The sequence below is a fragment of the Hetaerina americana genome, unplaced genomic scaffold, assembly GCF_022747635.1.
Source record: "Hetaerina americana unplaced genomic scaffold, ioHetAmer1.1.p SCAF_216, whole genome shotgun sequence".
NCBI classification, from domain to species: Eukaryota; Metazoa; Arthropoda; class Insecta; order Odonata; family Calopterygidae; genus Hetaerina; species Hetaerina americana.
Window position 1 is genome coordinate 269,754 of NW_027286782.1, and position 14,622 is coordinate 284,375.

General features: G+C 45.8%; 27 non-coding genes and 1 pseudogene across 27 annotated transcripts; all 28 read left to right on the top strand.

Moving 5' to 3' along the window:
* The first annotated feature begins 379 nt into the window (after positions 1-379).
* LOC139688981 (5S ribosomal RNA) lies at positions 380-498 on the top strand. The gene has a single exon (XR_011701046.1). It is a non-coding gene; the product is annotated as a 5S ribosomal RNA (ribosomal RNA).
* Positions 499-887: 389 nt separating this feature from the next.
* Positions 888-1,006, top strand: LOC139689229 (5S ribosomal RNA). Its single transcript, XR_011701283.1, has one exon. It is a non-coding gene; the product is annotated as a 5S ribosomal RNA (ribosomal RNA).
* A 389-nt stretch (positions 1,007-1,395) lies between these two features.
* LOC139688982 (5S ribosomal RNA) lies at positions 1,396-1,514 on the top strand. Its single transcript, XR_011701047.1, has one exon. It is a non-coding gene; the product is annotated as a 5S ribosomal RNA (ribosomal RNA).
* Positions 1,515-1,902: 388 nt separating this feature from the next.
* LOC139689154 (5S ribosomal RNA) lies at positions 1,903-2,021 on the top strand. The gene has a single exon (XR_011701211.1). It is a non-coding gene; the product is annotated as a 5S ribosomal RNA (ribosomal RNA).
* A 389-nt stretch (positions 2,022-2,410) lies between these two features.
* LOC139688983 (5S ribosomal RNA) lies at positions 2,411-2,529 on the top strand. Its single transcript, XR_011701048.1, has one exon. It is a non-coding gene; the product is annotated as a 5S ribosomal RNA (ribosomal RNA).
* Positions 2,530-2,918: 389 nt separating this feature from the next.
* On the top strand, positions 2,919-3,037 carry LOC139689199 (5S ribosomal RNA). The gene has a single exon (XR_011701254.1). It is a non-coding gene; the product is annotated as a 5S ribosomal RNA (ribosomal RNA).
* Positions 3,038-3,426: 389 nt separating this feature from the next.
* LOC139688984 (5S ribosomal RNA) lies at positions 3,427-3,545 on the top strand. Its single transcript, XR_011701049.1, has one exon. It is a non-coding gene; the product is annotated as a 5S ribosomal RNA (ribosomal RNA).
* A 389-nt stretch (positions 3,546-3,934) lies between these two features.
* Positions 3,935-4,053, top strand: LOC139688985 (5S ribosomal RNA). Its single transcript, XR_011701050.1, has one exon. It is a non-coding gene; the product is annotated as a 5S ribosomal RNA (ribosomal RNA).
* A 389-nt stretch (positions 4,054-4,442) lies between these two features.
* Positions 4,443-4,561, top strand: LOC139688986 (5S ribosomal RNA). The gene has a single exon (XR_011701051.1). It is a non-coding gene; the product is annotated as a 5S ribosomal RNA (ribosomal RNA).
* A 389-nt stretch (positions 4,562-4,950) lies between these two features.
* LOC139688691 (5S ribosomal RNA) lies at positions 4,951-5,069 on the top strand. The gene has a single exon (XR_011700789.1). It is a non-coding gene; the product is annotated as a 5S ribosomal RNA (ribosomal RNA).
* Positions 5,070-5,458: 389 nt separating this feature from the next.
* LOC139689218 (5S ribosomal RNA) lies at positions 5,459-5,577 on the top strand. The gene has a single exon (XR_011701273.1). It is a non-coding gene; the product is annotated as a 5S ribosomal RNA (ribosomal RNA).
* A 389-nt stretch (positions 5,578-5,966) lies between these two features.
* LOC139688707 (5S ribosomal RNA) lies at positions 5,967-6,084 on the top strand. The gene has a single exon (XR_011700805.1). It is a non-coding gene; the product is annotated as a 5S ribosomal RNA (ribosomal RNA).
* Positions 6,085-6,473: 389 nt separating this feature from the next.
* LOC139689155 (5S ribosomal RNA) lies at positions 6,474-6,592 on the top strand. The gene has a single exon (XR_011701212.1). It is a non-coding gene; the product is annotated as a 5S ribosomal RNA (ribosomal RNA).
* Positions 6,593-6,981: 389 nt separating this feature from the next.
* Positions 6,982-7,099, top strand: LOC139688708 (5S ribosomal RNA). The gene has a single exon (XR_011700806.1). It is a non-coding gene; the product is annotated as a 5S ribosomal RNA (ribosomal RNA).
* Positions 7,100-7,488: 389 nt separating this feature from the next.
* On the top strand, positions 7,489-7,607 carry LOC139689200 (5S ribosomal RNA). The gene has a single exon (XR_011701255.1). It is a non-coding gene; the product is annotated as a 5S ribosomal RNA (ribosomal RNA).
* Positions 7,608-7,996: 389 nt separating this feature from the next.
* On the top strand, positions 7,997-8,115 carry LOC139688988 (5S ribosomal RNA). Its single transcript, XR_011701053.1, has one exon. It is a non-coding gene; the product is annotated as a 5S ribosomal RNA (ribosomal RNA).
* Positions 8,116-8,504: 389 nt separating this feature from the next.
* On the top strand, positions 8,505-8,623 carry LOC139689220 (5S ribosomal RNA). The gene has a single exon (XR_011701275.1). It is a non-coding gene; the product is annotated as a 5S ribosomal RNA (ribosomal RNA).
* Positions 8,624-9,012: 389 nt separating this feature from the next.
* On the top strand, positions 9,013-9,130 carry LOC139688709 (5S ribosomal RNA). The gene has a single exon (XR_011700807.1). It is a non-coding gene; the product is annotated as a 5S ribosomal RNA (ribosomal RNA).
* A 389-nt stretch (positions 9,131-9,519) lies between these two features.
* Positions 9,520-9,638, top strand: LOC139689156 (5S ribosomal RNA). Its single transcript, XR_011701213.1, has one exon. It is a non-coding gene; the product is annotated as a 5S ribosomal RNA (ribosomal RNA).
* Positions 9,639-10,027: 389 nt separating this feature from the next.
* LOC139688989 (5S ribosomal RNA) lies at positions 10,028-10,146 on the top strand. The gene has a single exon (XR_011701054.1). It is a non-coding gene; the product is annotated as a 5S ribosomal RNA (ribosomal RNA).
* A 389-nt stretch (positions 10,147-10,535) lies between these two features.
* Positions 10,536-10,653, top strand: LOC139688710 (5S ribosomal RNA). Its single transcript, XR_011700808.1, has one exon. It is a non-coding gene; the product is annotated as a 5S ribosomal RNA (ribosomal RNA).
* Positions 10,654-11,042: 389 nt separating this feature from the next.
* On the top strand, positions 11,043-11,161 carry LOC139689157 (5S ribosomal RNA). Its single transcript, XR_011701214.1, has one exon. It is a non-coding gene; the product is annotated as a 5S ribosomal RNA (ribosomal RNA).
* A 389-nt stretch (positions 11,162-11,550) lies between these two features.
* LOC139688990 (5S ribosomal RNA) lies at positions 11,551-11,669 on the top strand. The gene has a single exon (XR_011701055.1). It is a non-coding gene; the product is annotated as a 5S ribosomal RNA (ribosomal RNA).
* Positions 11,670-12,058: 389 nt separating this feature from the next.
* Positions 12,059-12,177, top strand: LOC139689158 (5S ribosomal RNA). Its single transcript, XR_011701215.1, has one exon. It is a non-coding gene; the product is annotated as a 5S ribosomal RNA (ribosomal RNA).
* Positions 12,178-12,566: 389 nt separating this feature from the next.
* LOC139688991 (5S ribosomal RNA) lies at positions 12,567-12,685 on the top strand. Its single transcript, XR_011701056.1, has one exon. It is a non-coding gene; the product is annotated as a 5S ribosomal RNA (ribosomal RNA).
* A 389-nt stretch (positions 12,686-13,074) lies between these two features.
* On the top strand, positions 13,075-13,193 carry LOC139688992 (5S ribosomal RNA). Its single transcript, XR_011701057.1, has one exon. It is a non-coding gene; the product is annotated as a 5S ribosomal RNA (ribosomal RNA).
* Positions 13,194-13,582: 389 nt separating this feature from the next.
* On the top strand, positions 13,583-13,701 carry LOC139688993 (5S ribosomal RNA). The gene has a single exon (XR_011701058.1). It is a non-coding gene; the product is annotated as a 5S ribosomal RNA (ribosomal RNA).
* Positions 13,702-14,144: 443 nt separating this feature from the next.
* Positions 14,145-14,243, top strand: LOC139688729 (5S ribosomal RNA; annotated as a pseudogene).
* Positions 14,244-14,622: the final 379 nt, after the last annotated feature.

Sequence of the window (14,622 nt, forward strand, 5' to 3'; positions counted from 1 at the left end):
TTTTTCCGAAACGAACGTATTTTGAGGCATTCTCTGATGTTTTTAATTTTTTTCAAATAATTTATTTTGCAATGCCAGACATTGCATGCGTGATTTTGAATTGGTATGTTCCCTTTTGACACCATTCCATTTCATCTAGATGCGACCAGCTCTCTTGGGGCAATGCATTGGTGCTGTAGTAACCCGTATCTCTTCCACATTTATCCAAAGTTCGTTTTGAGATGGCAAATTACCTCCGTCTCCCGCCATCATATAGTATGGTCGTGGACGGCCCGATGTATGCAAGCCGTGGGCAAGAAAATAGACGTCGTGTCGCGTCGTTGCAAGTGTTTGCGGGCTTGATATTGCTAAAATAGTTGACTCGAGAGTGGTGGAAATTGCCAACGGCCATACCACGCTGAATACACCGGTTCTCGTCCGATCACCGAAGTTAAGCAGCATCGGGCCCGGATAGTACTTGGATGGGTGACCGCCTGGGAACACCGGGTGCCGTTGGCTTTCAATATTTTTTTTCCGAAACGAACGTATTTTGAGGCATTCTCTGATGTTTTTAATTTTTTTCAAATAATTTATTTTGCAATGCCAGACATTGCATGCGTGATTTTGAATTGGTATGTTCCCTTTTGACACCATTCCATTTCATCTAGATGCGACCAGCTCTCTTGGGGCAATGCATTGGTGCTGTAGTAACCCGTATCTCTTCCACATTTATCCAAAGTTCGTTTTGAGATGGCAAATTACCTCCGTCTCCCGCCATCATATAGTATGGTCGTGGACGGCCCGATGTATGCAAGCCGTGGGCAAGAAAATAGACGTCGTGTCGCGTCGTTGCAAGTGTTTGCGGGCTTGATATTGCTAAAATAGTTGACTCGAGAGTGGTGGAAATTGCCAACGGCCATACCACGCTGAATACACCGGTTCTCGTCCGATTACCGAAGTTAAGCAGCATCGGGCCCGGATAGTACTTGGATGGGTGACCGCCTGGGAACACCGGGTGCCGTTGGCTTTCAATATTTTTTTTCCGAAACGAACGTATTTTGAGGCATTCTCTGATGTTTTTAATTTTTTTCAAATAATTTATTTTGCAATGCCAGACATTGCATGCGTGATTTTGAATTGGTATGTTCCCTTTTGACACCATTCCATTTCATCTAGATGCGACCAGCTCTCTTGGGGCAATGCATTGGTGCTGTAGTAACCCGTATCTCTTCCACATTTATCCAAAGTTCGTTTTGAGATGGCAAATTACCTCCGTCTCCCGCCATCATATAGTATGGTCGTGGACGGCCCGATGTATGCAAGCCGTGGGCAAGAAAATAGACGTCGTGTCGCGTCGTTGCAAGTGTTTGCGGGCTTGATATTGCTAAAATAGTTGACTCGAGAGTGGTGGAAATTGCCAACGGCCATACCACGCTGAATACACCGGTTCTCGTCCGATCACCGAAGTTAAGCAGCATCGGGCCCGGATAGTACTTGGATGGGTGACCGCCTGGGAACACCGGGTGCCGTTGGCTTTCAATATTTTTTTTCCGAAACGAACGTATTTTGAGGCATTCTCTGATGTTTTTAATTTTTTTCAAATAATTTATTTTGCAATGCCAGACATTGCATGCGTGATTTTGAATTGGTATGTTCCCTTTTGACACCATTCCATTTCATCTAGATGCGACCAGCTCTCTTGGGGCAATGCATTGGTGCTGTAGTAACCCGTATCTCTTCCACATTTATCCAAAGTTCGTTTTGAGATGGCAAATTACCTCCGTCTCCCGCCATCATATAGTATGGTCGTGGACGGCCCGATGTATGCAAGCCGTGGGCAAGAAAATAGACGTCGTGTCGCGTCGTTGCAAGTGTTTGCGGGCTTGATATTGCTAAAATAGTTGACATTGAGTGGTTGAAATTGCCAACGGCCATACCACGCTGAATTCACCGGTTCTCGTCCGATCACCGAAGTTAAGCAGCATCGGGCCCGGATAGTACTTGGATGGGTGACCGCCTGGGAACACCGGGTGCCGTTGGCTTTCAATATTTTTTTTCCGAAACGAACGTATTTTGAGGCATTCTCTGATGTTTTTAATTTTTTTCAAATAATTTATTTTGCAATGCCAGACATTGCATGCGTGATTTTGAATTGGTATGTTCCCTTTTGACACCATTCCATTTCATCTAGATGCGACCAGCTCTCTTGGGGCAATGCATTGGTGCTGTAGTAACCCGTATCTCTTCCACATTTATCCAAAGTTCGTTTTGAGATGGCAAATTACCTCCGTCTCCCGCCATCATATAGTATGGTCGTGGACGGCCCGATGTATGCAAGCCGTGGGCAAGAAAATAGACGTCGTGTCGCGTCGTTGCAAGTGTTTGCGGGCTTGATATTGCTAAAATAGTTGACTCGAGAGTGGTGGAAAATGCCAACGGCCATACCACGCTGAATACACCGGTTCTCGTCCGATCACCGAAGTTAAGCAGCATCGGGCCCGGATAGTACTTGGATGGGTGACCGCCTGGGAACACCGGGTGCCGTTGGCTTTCAATATTTTTTTTCCGAAACGAACGTATTTTGAGGCATTCTCTGATGTTTTTAATTTTTTTCAAATAATTTATTTTGCAATGCCAGACATTGCATGCGTGATTTTGAATTGGTATGTTCCCTTTTGACACCATTCCATTTCATCTAGATGCGACCAGCTCTCTTGGGGCAATGCATTGGTGCTGTAGTAACCCGTATCTCTTCCACATTTATCCAAAGTTCGTTTTGAGATGGCAAATTACCTCCGTCTCCCGCCATCATATAGTATGGTCGTGGACGGCCCGATGTATGCAAGCCGTGGGCAAGAAAATAGACGTCGTGTCGCGTCGTTGCAAGTGTTTGCGGGCTTGATATTGCTAAAATAGTTGACTCGAGAGTGGTGGAAATTGCCAACGGCCATACCACGCTGAATACACCGGTTCTCGTCCGGTCACCGAAGTTAAGCAGCATCGGGCCCGGATAGTACTTGGATGGGTGACCGCCTGGGAACACCGGGTGCCGTTGGCTTTCAATATTTTTTTTCCGAAACGAACGTATTTTGAGGCATTCTCTGATGTTTTTAATTTTTTTCAAATAATTTATTTTGCAATGCCAGACATTGCATGCGTGATTTTGAATTGGTATGTTCCCTTTTGACACCATTCCATTTCATCTAGATGCGACCAGCTCTCTTGGGGCAATGCATTGGTGCTGTAGTAACCCGTATCTCTTCCACATTTATCCAAAGTTCGTTTTGAGATGGCAAATTACCTCCGTCTCCCGCCATCATATAGTATGGTCGTGGACGGCCCGATGTATGCAAGCCGTGGGCAAGAAAATAGACGTCGTGTCGCGTCGTTGCAAGTGTTTGCGGGCTTGATATTGCTAAAATAGTTGACTCGAGAGTGGTGGAAAATGCCAACGGCCATACCACGCTGAATACACCGGTTCTCGTCCGATCACCGAAGTTAAGCAGCATCGGGCCCGGATAGTACTTGGATGGGTGACCGCCTGGGAACACCGGGTGCCGTTGGCTTTCAATATTTTTTTTCCGAAACGAACGTATTTTGAGGCATTCTCTGATGTTTTTAATTTTTTTCAAATAATTTATTTTGCAATGCCAGACATTGCATGCGTGATTTTGAATTGGTATGTTCCCTTTTGACACCATTCCATTTCATCTAGATGCGACCAGCTCTCTTGGGGCAATGCATTGGTGCTGTAGTAACCCGTATCTCTTCCACATTTATCCAAAGTTCGTTTTGAGATGGCAAATTACCTCCGTCTCCCGCCATCATATAGTATGGTCGTGGACGGCCCGATGTATGCAAGCCGTGGGCAAGAAAATAGACGTCGTGTCGCGTCGTTGCAAGTGTTTGCGGGCTTGATATTGCTAAAATAGTTGACTCGAGAGTGGTGGAAATTGCCAACGGCCATACCACGCTGAATACACCGGTTCTCGTCCGATCACCGAAGTTAAGCAGCATCGGGCCCGGATAGTACTTGGATGGGTGACCGCCTGGGAACACCGGGTGCCGTTGGCTTTCAATATTTTTTTTCCGAAACGAACGTATTTTGAGGCATTCTCTGATGTTTTTAATTTTTTTCAAATAATTTATTTTGCAATGCCAGACATTGCATGCGTGATTTTGAATTGGTATGTTCCCTTTTGACACCATTCCATTTCATCTAGATGCGACCAGCTCTCTTGGGGCAATGCATTGGTGCTGTAGTAACCCGTATCTCTTCCACATTTATCCAAAGTTCGTTTTGAGATGGCAAATTACCTCCGTCTCCCGCCATCATATAGTATGGTCGTGGACGGCCCGATGTATGCAAGCCGTGGGCAAGAAAATAGACGTCGTGTCGCGTCGTTGCAAGTGTTTGCGGGCTTGATATTGCTAAAATAGTTGACTCGAGAGTGGTGGAAATTGCCAACGGCCATACCACGCTGAATACACCGGTTCTCGTCCGATCACCGAAGTTAAGCAGCATCGGGCCCGGATAGTACTTGGATGGGTGACCGCCTGGGAACACCGGGTGCCGTTGGCTTTCAATATTTTTTTTCCGAAACGAACGTATTTTGAGGCATTCTCTGATGTTTTTAATTTTTTTCAAATAATTTATTTTGCAATGCCAGACATTGCATGCGTGATTTTGAATTGGTATGTTCCCTTTTGACACCATTCCATTTCATTTAGATGCGACCAGCTCTCTTGGGGCAATGCATTGGTGCTGTAGTAACCCGTATCTCTTCCACATTTATCCAAAGTTCATTTTGAGATGGCAAATTACCTCCGTCTCCCGCCATCATATAGTATGGTCGTGGACGGCCCGATGTATGCAAGCCGTGGGCAAGAAAATAGACGTCGTGTCGCGTCGTTGCAAGTGTTTGCGGGCTTGATATTGCTAAAATAGTTGACTCGAGAGTGGTTGAAATTGCCAACGGCCATACCACGCTGAATTCACCGGTTCTCGTCCGATCACCTAAGTTAAGCAGCATCGGGCCCGGATAGTACTTGGATGGGTGACCGCCTGGGAACACCGGGTGCCGTTGGCTTTCAATATTTTTTTTCCGAAACGAACGTATTTTGAGGCATTCTCTGATGTTTTTAATTTTTTTCAAATAATTTATTTTGCAATGCCAGACATTGCATGCGTGATTTTGAATTGGTATGTTCCCTTTTGACACCATTCCATTTCATCTAGATGCGACCAGCTCTCTTGGGGCAATGCATTGGTGCTGTAGTAACCCGTATCTCTTCCACATTTATCCTAAGTTCGTTTTGAGATGGCAAATTACCTCCGTCTCCCGCCATCATATAGTATGGTCGTGGACGGCCCGATGTATGCAAGCCGTGGGCAAGAAAATAGACGTCGTGTCGCGTCGTTGCAAGTGTTTGCGGGCTTGATATTGCGAAAATAGTTGACTCGAGAGTGGTGGAAATTGCCAACGGCCATACCACGCTGAATACACCGGTTCTCGTCCGATCACCGAAGTTAAGCAGCATCGGGCCCGGATAGTACTTGGATGGGTGACCGCCTCGGAACACCGGGTGCCGTTGGCTTTCAATATTTTTTTTCCGAAACGAACGTATTTTGAGGCATTCTCTGATGTTTTTAATTTTTTTCAAATAATTTATTTTGCAATGCCAGACATTGCATGCGTGATTTTGAATTGGTATGTTCCCTTTTGACACCATTCCATTTCATCTAGATGCGACCAGCTCTCTTGGGGCAATGCATTGGTGCTGTAGTAACCCGTATCTCTTCCACATTTATCCAAAGTTCGTTTTGAGATGGCAAATTACCTCCGTCTCCCGCCATCATATAGTATGGTCGTGGACGGCCCGATGTATGCAAGCCGTGGGCAAGAAAATAGACGTCGTGTCGCGTCGTTGCAAGTGTTTGCGGGCTTGATATTGCTAAAATAGTTGACTCGAGAGTGTTGGAAAATGCCACGGCCATACCACGCTGAATACACCGGTTCTCGTCCGATCACCGAAGTTAAGCAGCATCGGGCCCGGATAGTACTTGGATGGGTGACCGCCTGGGAACACCGGGTGCCGTTGGCTTTCAATATTTTTTTTCCGAAACGAACGTATTTTGAGGCATTCTCTGATGTTTTTAATTTTTTTCAAATAATTTATTTTGCAATGCCAGACATTGCATGCGTGATTTTGAATTGGTATGTTCCCTTTTGACACCATTCCATTTCATCTAGATGCGACCAGCTCTCTTGGGGCAATGCATTGGTGCTGTAGTAACCCGTATCTCTTCCACATTTATCCAAAGTTCGTTTTGAGATGGCAAATTACCTCCGTCTCCCGCCATCATATAGTATGGTCGTGGACGGCCCGATGTATGCAAGCCGTGGGCAAGAAAATAGACGTCGTGTCGCGTCGTTGCAAGTGTTTGCGGGCTTGATATTGCTAAAATAGTTGACTCGAGAGTGGTTGAAATTGCCAACGGCCATACCACGCTGAATTCACCGGTTCTCGTCCGATCACCGAAGTTAAGCAGCATCGGGCCCGGATAGTACTTGGATGGGTGACCGCCTGGGAACACCGGGTGCCGTTGGCTTTCAATATTTTTTTTCCGAAACGAACGTATTTTGAGGCATTCTCTGATGTTTTTAATTTTTTTCAAATAATTTATTTTGCAATGCCAGACATTGCATGCGTGATTTTGAATTGGTATGTTCCCTTTTGACACCATTCCATTTCATCTAGATGCGACCAGCTCTCTTGGGGCAATGCATTGGTGCTGTAGTAACCCGTATCTCTTCCACATTTATCCAAAGTTCGTTTTGAGATGGCAAATTACCTCCGTCTCCCGCCATCATATAGTATGGTCGTGGACGGCCCGATGTATGCAAGCCGTGGGCAAGAAAATAGACGTCGTGTCGCGTCGTTGCAAGTGTTTGCGGGCTTGATATTGCTAAAATAGTTGACTCGAGAGTGTTGGAAAATGCCACGGCCATACCACGCTGAATACACCGGTTCTCGTCCGATCACCGAAGTTAAGCAGCATCGGGCCCGGATAGTACTTGGATGGGTGACCGCCTGGGAACACCGGGTGCCGTTGGCTTTCAATATTTTTTTTCCGAAACGAACGTATTTTGAGGCATTCTCTGATGTTTTTAATTTTTTTCAAATAATTTATTTTGCAATGCCAGACATTGCATGCGTGATTTTGAATTGGTATGTTCCCTTTTGACACCATTCCATTTCATCTAGATGCGACCAGCTCTCTTGGGGCAATGCATTGGTGCTGTAGTAACCCGTATCTCTTCCACATTTATCCAAAGTTCGTTTTGAGATGGCAAATTACCTCCGTCTCCCGCCATCATATAGTATGGTCGTGGACGGCCCGATGTATGCAAGCCGTGGGCAAGAAAATAGACGTCGTGTCGCGTCGTTGCAAGTGTTTGCGGGCTTGATATTGCTAAAATAGTTGACTCGAGAGTGGTGGAAATTGCCAACGGCCATACCACGCTGAATACACCGGTTCTCGTCCGGTCACCGAAGTTAAGCAGCATCGGGCCCGGATAGTACTTGGATGGGTGACCGCCTGGGAACACCGGGTGCCGTTGGCTTTCAATATTTTTTTTCCGAAACGAACGTATTTTGAGGCATTCTCTGATGTTTTTAATTTTTTTCAAATAATTTATTTTGCAATGCCAGACATTGCATGCGTGATTTTGAATTGGTATGTTCCCTTTTGACACCATTCCATTTCATCTAGATGCGACCAGCTCTCTTGGGGCAATGCATTGGTGCTGTAGTAACCCGTATCTCTTCCACATTTATCCAAAGTTCGTTTTGAGATGGCAAATTACCTCCGTCTCCCGCCATCATATAGTATGGTCGTGGACGGCCCGATGTATGCAAGCCGTGGGCAAGAAAATAGACGTCGTGTCGCGTCGTTGCAAGTGTTTGCGGGCTTGATATTGCTAAAATAGTTGACTCGAGAGTGGTGGAAAATGCCAACGGCCATACCACGCTGAATACACCGGTTCTCGTCCGATCACCGAAGTTAAGCAGCATCGGGCCCGGATAGTACTTGGATGGGTGACCGCCTGGGAACACCGGGTGCCGTTGGCTTTCAATATTTTTTTTCCGAAACGAACGTATTTTGAGGCATTCTCTGATGTTTTTAATTTTTTTCAAATAATTTATTTTGCAATGCCAGACATTGCATGCGTGATTTTGAATTGGTATGTTCCCTTTTGACACCATTCCATTTCATCTAGATGCGACCAGCTCTCTTGGGGCAATGCATTGGTGCTGTAGTAACCCGTATCTCTTCCACATTTATCCAAAGTTCGTTTTGAGATGGCAAATTACCTCCGTCTCCCGCCATCATATAGTATGGTCGTGGACGGCCCGATGTATGCAAGCCGTGGGCAAGAAAATAGACGTCGTGTCGCGTCGTTGCAAGTGTTTGCGGGCTTGATATTGCTAAAATAGTTGACTCGAGAGTGGTGGAAATTGCCAACGGCCATACCACGCTGAATACACCGGTTCTCGTCCGATCACCGAAGTTAAGCAGCATCGGGCCCGGATAGTACTTGGATGGGTGACCGCCTCGGAACACCGGGTGCCGTTGGCTTTCAATATTTTTTTTCCGAAACGAACGTATTTTGAGGCATTCTCTGATGTTTTTAATTTTTTTCAAATAATTTATTTTGCAATGCCAGACATTGCATGCGTGATTTTGAATTGGTATGTTCCCTTTTGACACCATTCCATTTCATCTAGATGCGACCAGCTCTCTTGGGGCAATGCATTGGTGCTGTAGTAACCCGTATCTCTTCCACATTTATCCAAAGTTCGTTTTGAGATGGCAAATTACCTCCGTCTCCCGCCATCATATAGTATGGTCGTGGACGGCCCGATGTATGCAAGCCGTGGGCAAGAAAATAGACGTCGTGTCGCGTCGTTGCAAGTGTTTGCGGGCTTGATATTGCTAAAATAGTTGACTCGAGAGTGTTGGAAAATGCCACGGCCATACCACGCTGAATACACCGGTTCTCGTCCGATCACCGAAGTTAAGCAGCATCGGGCCCGGATAGTACTTGGATGGGTGACCGCCTGGGAACACCGGGTGCCGTTGGCTTTCAATATTTTTTTTCCGAAACGAACGTATTTTGAGGCATTCTCTGATGTTTTTAATTTTTTTCAAATAATTTATTTTGCAATGCCAGACATTGCATGCGTGATTTTGAATTGGTATGTTCCCTTTTGACACCATTCCATTTCATCTAGATGCGACCAGCTCTCTTGGGGCAATGCATTGGTGCTGTAGTAACCCGTATCTCTTCCACATTTATCCAAAGTTCGTTTTGAGATGGCAAATTACCTCCGTCTCCCGCCATCATATAGTATGGTCGTGGACGGCCCGATGTATGCAAGCCGTGGGCAAGAAAATAGACGTCGTGTCGCGTCGTTGCAAGTGTTTGCGGGCTTGATATTGCTAAAATAGTTGACTCGAGAGTGGTTGAAATTGCCAACGGCCATACCACGCTGAATTCACCGGTTCTCGTCCGATCACCGAAGTTAAGCAGCATCGGGCCCGGATAGTACTTGGATGGGTGACCGCCTGGGAACACCGGGTGCCGTTGGCTTTCAATATTTTTTTTCCGAAACGAACGTATTTTGAGGCATTCTCTGATGTTTTTAATTTTTTTCAAATAATTTATTTTGCAATGCCAGACATTGCATGCGTGATTTTGAATTGGTATGTTCCCTTTTGACACCATTCCATTTCATCTAGATGCGACCAGCTCTCTTGGGGCAATGCATTGGTGCTGTAGTAACCCGTATCTCTTCCACATTTATCCAAAGTTCGTTTTGAGATGGCAAATTACCTCCGTCTCCCGCCATCATATAGTATGGTCGTGGACGGCCCGATGTATGCAAGCCGTGGGCAAGAAAATAGACGTCGTGTCGCGTCGTTGCAAGTGTTTGCGGGCTTGATATTGCTAAAATAGTTGACTCGAGAGTGGTGGAAATTGCCAACGGCCATACCACGCTGAATACACCGGTTCTCGTCCGATCACCGAAGTTAAGCAGCATCGGGCCCGGATAGTACTTGGATGGGTGACCGCCTGGGAACACCGGGTGCCGTTGGCTTTCAATATTTTTTTTCCGAAACGAACGTATTTTGAGGCATTCTCTGATGTTTTTAATTTTTTTCAAATAATTTATTTTGCAATGCCAGACATTGCATGCGTGATTTTGAATTGGTATGTTCCCTTTTGACACCATTCCATTTCATCTAGATGCGACCAGCTCTCTTGGGGCAATGCATTGGTGCTGTAGTAACCCGTATCTCTTCCACATTTATCCAAAGTTCGTTTTGAGATGGCAAATTACCTCCGTCTCCCGCCATCATATAGTATGGTCGTGGACGGCCCGATGTATGCAAGCCGTGGGCAAGAAAATAGACGTCGTGTCGCGTCGTTGCAAGTGTTTGCGGGCTTGATATTGCTAAAATAGTTGACTCGAGAGTGTTGGAAAATGCCACGGCCATACCACGCTGAATACACCGGTTCTCGTCCGATCACCGAAGTTAAGCAGCATCGGGCCCGGATAGTACTTGGATGGGTGACCGCCTGGGAACACCGGGTGCCGTTGGCTTTCAATATTTTTTTTCCGAAACGAACGTATTTTGAGGCATTCTCTGATGTTTTTAATTTTTTTCAAATAATTTATTTTGCAATGCCAGACATTGCATGCGTGATTTTGAATTGGTATGTTCCCTTTTGACACCATTCCATTTCATCTAGATGCGACCAGCTCTCTTGGGGCAATGCATTGGTGCTGTAGTAACCCGTATCTCTTCCACATTTATCCAAAGTTCGTTTTGAGATGGCAAATTACCTCCGTCTCCCGCCATCATATAGTATGGTCGTGGACGGCCCGATGTATGCAAGCCGTGGGCAAGAAAATAGACTTCGTGTCGCGTCGTTGCAAGTGTTTGCGGGCTTGATATTGCTAAAATAGTTGACTCGAGAGTGGTTGAAATTGCCAACGGCCATACCACGCTGAATTCACCGGTTCTCGTCCGATCACCGAAGTTAAGCAGCATCGGGCCCGGATAGTACTTGGATGGGTGACCGCCTGGGAACACCGGGTGCCGTTGGCTTTCAATATTTTTTTTCCGAAACGAACGTATTTTGAGGCATTCTCTGATGTTTTTAATTTTTTTCAAATAATTTATTTTGCAATGCCAGACATTGCATGCGTGATTTTGAATTGGTATGTTCCCTTTTGACACCATTCCATTTCATCTAGATGCGACCAGCTCTCTTGGGGCAATGCATTGGTGCTGTAGTAACCCGTATCTCTTCCACATTTATCCAAAGTTCGTTTTGAGATGGCAAATTACCTCCGTCTCCCGCCATCATATAGTATGGTCGTGGACGGCCCGATGTATGCAAGCCGTGGGCAAGAAAATAGACGTCGTGTCGCGTCGTTGCAAGTGTTTGCGGGCTTGATATTGCTAAAATAGTTGACTCGAGAGTGGTGGAAATTGCCAACGGCCATACCACGCTGAATACACCGGTTCTCGTCCGATCACCGAAGTTAAGCAGCATCGGGCCCGGATAGTACTTGGATGGGTGACCGCCTGGGAACACCGGGTGCCGTTGGCTTTCAATATTTTTTTTCCGAAACGAACGTATTTTGAGGCATTCTCTGATGTTTTTAATTTTTTTCAAATAATTTATTTTGCAATGCCAGACATTGCATGCGTGATTTTGAATTGGTATGTTCCCTTTTGACACCATTCCATTTCATCTAGATGCGACCAGCTCTCTTGGGGCAATGCATTGGTGCTGTAGTAACCCGTATCTCTTCCACATTTATCCAAAGTTCGTTTTGAGATGGCAAATTACCTCCGTCTCCCGCCATCATATAGTATGGTCGTGGACGGCCCGATGTATGCAAGCCGTGGGCAAGAAAATAGACGTCGTGTCGCGTCGTTGCAAGTGTTTGCGGGCTTGATATTGCTAAAATAGTTAACTCGAGAGTGGTGGAAATTGCCAACGGCCATACCACGCTGAATTCACCGGTTCTCGTCCGATCACCGAAGTTAAGCAGCATCGGGCCCGGATAGTACTTGGATGGGTGACCGCCTGGGAACACCGGGTGCCGTTGGCTTTCAATATTTTTTTTCCGAAACGAACGTATTTTGAGGCATTCTCTGATGTTTTTAATTTTTTTCAAATAATTTATTTTGCAATGCCAGACATTGCATGCGTGATTTTGAATTGGTATGTTCCCTTTTGACACCATTCCATTTCATCTAGATGCGACCAGCTCTCTTGGGGCAATGCATTGGTGCTGTAGTAACCCGTATCTCTTCCACATTTATCCAAAGTTCGTTTTGAGATGGCAAATTACCTCCGTCTCCCGCCATCATATAGTATGGTCGTGGACGGCCCGATGTATGCAAGCCGTGGGCAAGAAAATAGACGTCGTGTCGCGTCGTTGCAAGTGTTTGCGGGCTTGATATTGCTAAAATAGTTGACTCGAGAGTGGTGGAAATTGCCAACGGCCATACCACGCTGAATACACCGGTTCTCGTCCGATCACCGAAGTTAAGCAGCATCGGGCCCGGATAGTACTTGGATGGGTGACCGCCTGGGAACACCGGGTGCCGTTGGCTTTCAATATTTTTTTTCCGAAACGAACGTATTTTGAGGCATTCTCTGATGTTTTTAATTTTTTTCAAATAATTTATTTTGCAATGCCAGACATTGCATGCGTGATTTTGAATTGGTATGTTCCCTTTTGACACCATTCCATTTCATCTAGATGCGACCAGCTCTCTTGGGGCAATGCATTGGTGCTGTAGTAACCCGTATCTCTTCCACATTTATCCAAAGTTCGTTTTGAGATGGCAAATTACCTCCGTCTCCCGCCATCATATAGTATGGTCGTGGACGGCCCGATGTATGCAAGCCGTGGGCAAGAAAATAGACGTCATGTCGCGTCGTTGCAAGTGTTTGCGGGCTTGATATTGCGAAAATAGTTGACTCGAGAGTGGTGGAAATTGCCAACGGCCATACCACGCTGAATACACCGGTTCTCGTCCGATCACCGAAGTTAAGCAGCATCGGGCCCGGATAGTACTTGGATGGGTGACCGCCTGGGAACACCGGGTGCCGTTGGCTTTCAATATTTTTTTTCCGAAACGAACGTATTTTGAGGCATTCTCTGATGTTTTTAATTTTTTTCAAATAATTTATTTTGCAATGCCAGACATTGCATGCGTGATTTTGAATTGGTATGTTCCCTTTTGACACCATTCCATTTCATCTAGATGCGACCAGCTCTCTTGGGGCAATGCATTGGTGCTGTAGTAACCCGTATCTCTTCCACATTTATCCAAAGTTCGTTTTGAGATGGCAAATTACCTCCGTCTCCCGCCATCATATAGTATGGTCGTGGACGGCCCGATGTATGCAAGCCGTGGGCAAGAAAATAGACGTCGTGTCGCGTCGTTGCAAGTGTTTGCGGGCTTGATATTGCTAAAATAGTTGACTCGAGAGTGGTGGAAATTGCCAACGGCCATACCACGCTGAATACACCGGTTCTCGTCCGATCACCGAAGTTAAGCAGCATCGGGCCCGGATAGTACTTGGATGGGTGACCGCCTGGGAACACCGGGTGCCGTTGGCTTTCAATATTTTTTTTCCCGAAACGAACGTATTTTGAGGCATTCTCTGATGTTTTTAATTTTTTTCAAATAATTTATTTTGCAATGCCAGACATTGCATGCGTGATTTTGAATTGGTATGTTCCCTTTTGACACCATTCCATTTCATCTAGATGCGACCAGCTCTCTTGGGGCAATGCATTGGTGCTGTAGTAACCCGTATCTCTTCCACATTTATCCAAAGTTCGTTTTGAGATGGCAAATTACCTCCGTCTCCCGCCATCATATAGTATGGTCGTGGACGGCCCGATGTATGCAAGCCGTGGGCAAGAAAATAGACGTCGTGTCGCGTCGTTGCAAGTGTTTGCGGGCTTGATATTGCTAAAATAGTTGACTCGAGAGTGGTGGAAAGTGCCAACGGCCAAAGACGCAAAGGGGATGTTTAAAAAAAAAAAAAAAAAAAAAAATACCACGCTGAATACACCGGTTCTCGTCCGATCACCGAAGTTAAGCAGCATCGGGCCCGGATAGTACTTGGATGGGTGACCGCCTGGGAACACCGGGTGCCGTTGGCTTTCAATATTTTTTTTCCGAAACGAACGTATTTTGAGGCATTCTCTGATGTTTTTAATTTTTTTCAAATAATTTATTTTGCAATGCCAGACATTGCATGCGTGATTTTGAATTGGTATGTTCCCTTTTGACACCATTCCATTTCATCTAGATGCGACCAGCTCTCTTGGGGCAATGCATTGGTGCTGTAGTAACCCGTATCTCTTCCACATTTATCCAAAGTTCGTTTTGAGATGGCAAATTACCTCCGTCTCCCGCCATCATATAGTATGGTCGTGGACGGCCCGATGTATGCAAGCCGTGGGCAAGAAAATAGACGTCGTGTCGCGTCGTTGCAAGTGTTTGCGGGCTTGATATTGCTAAAATAGTTG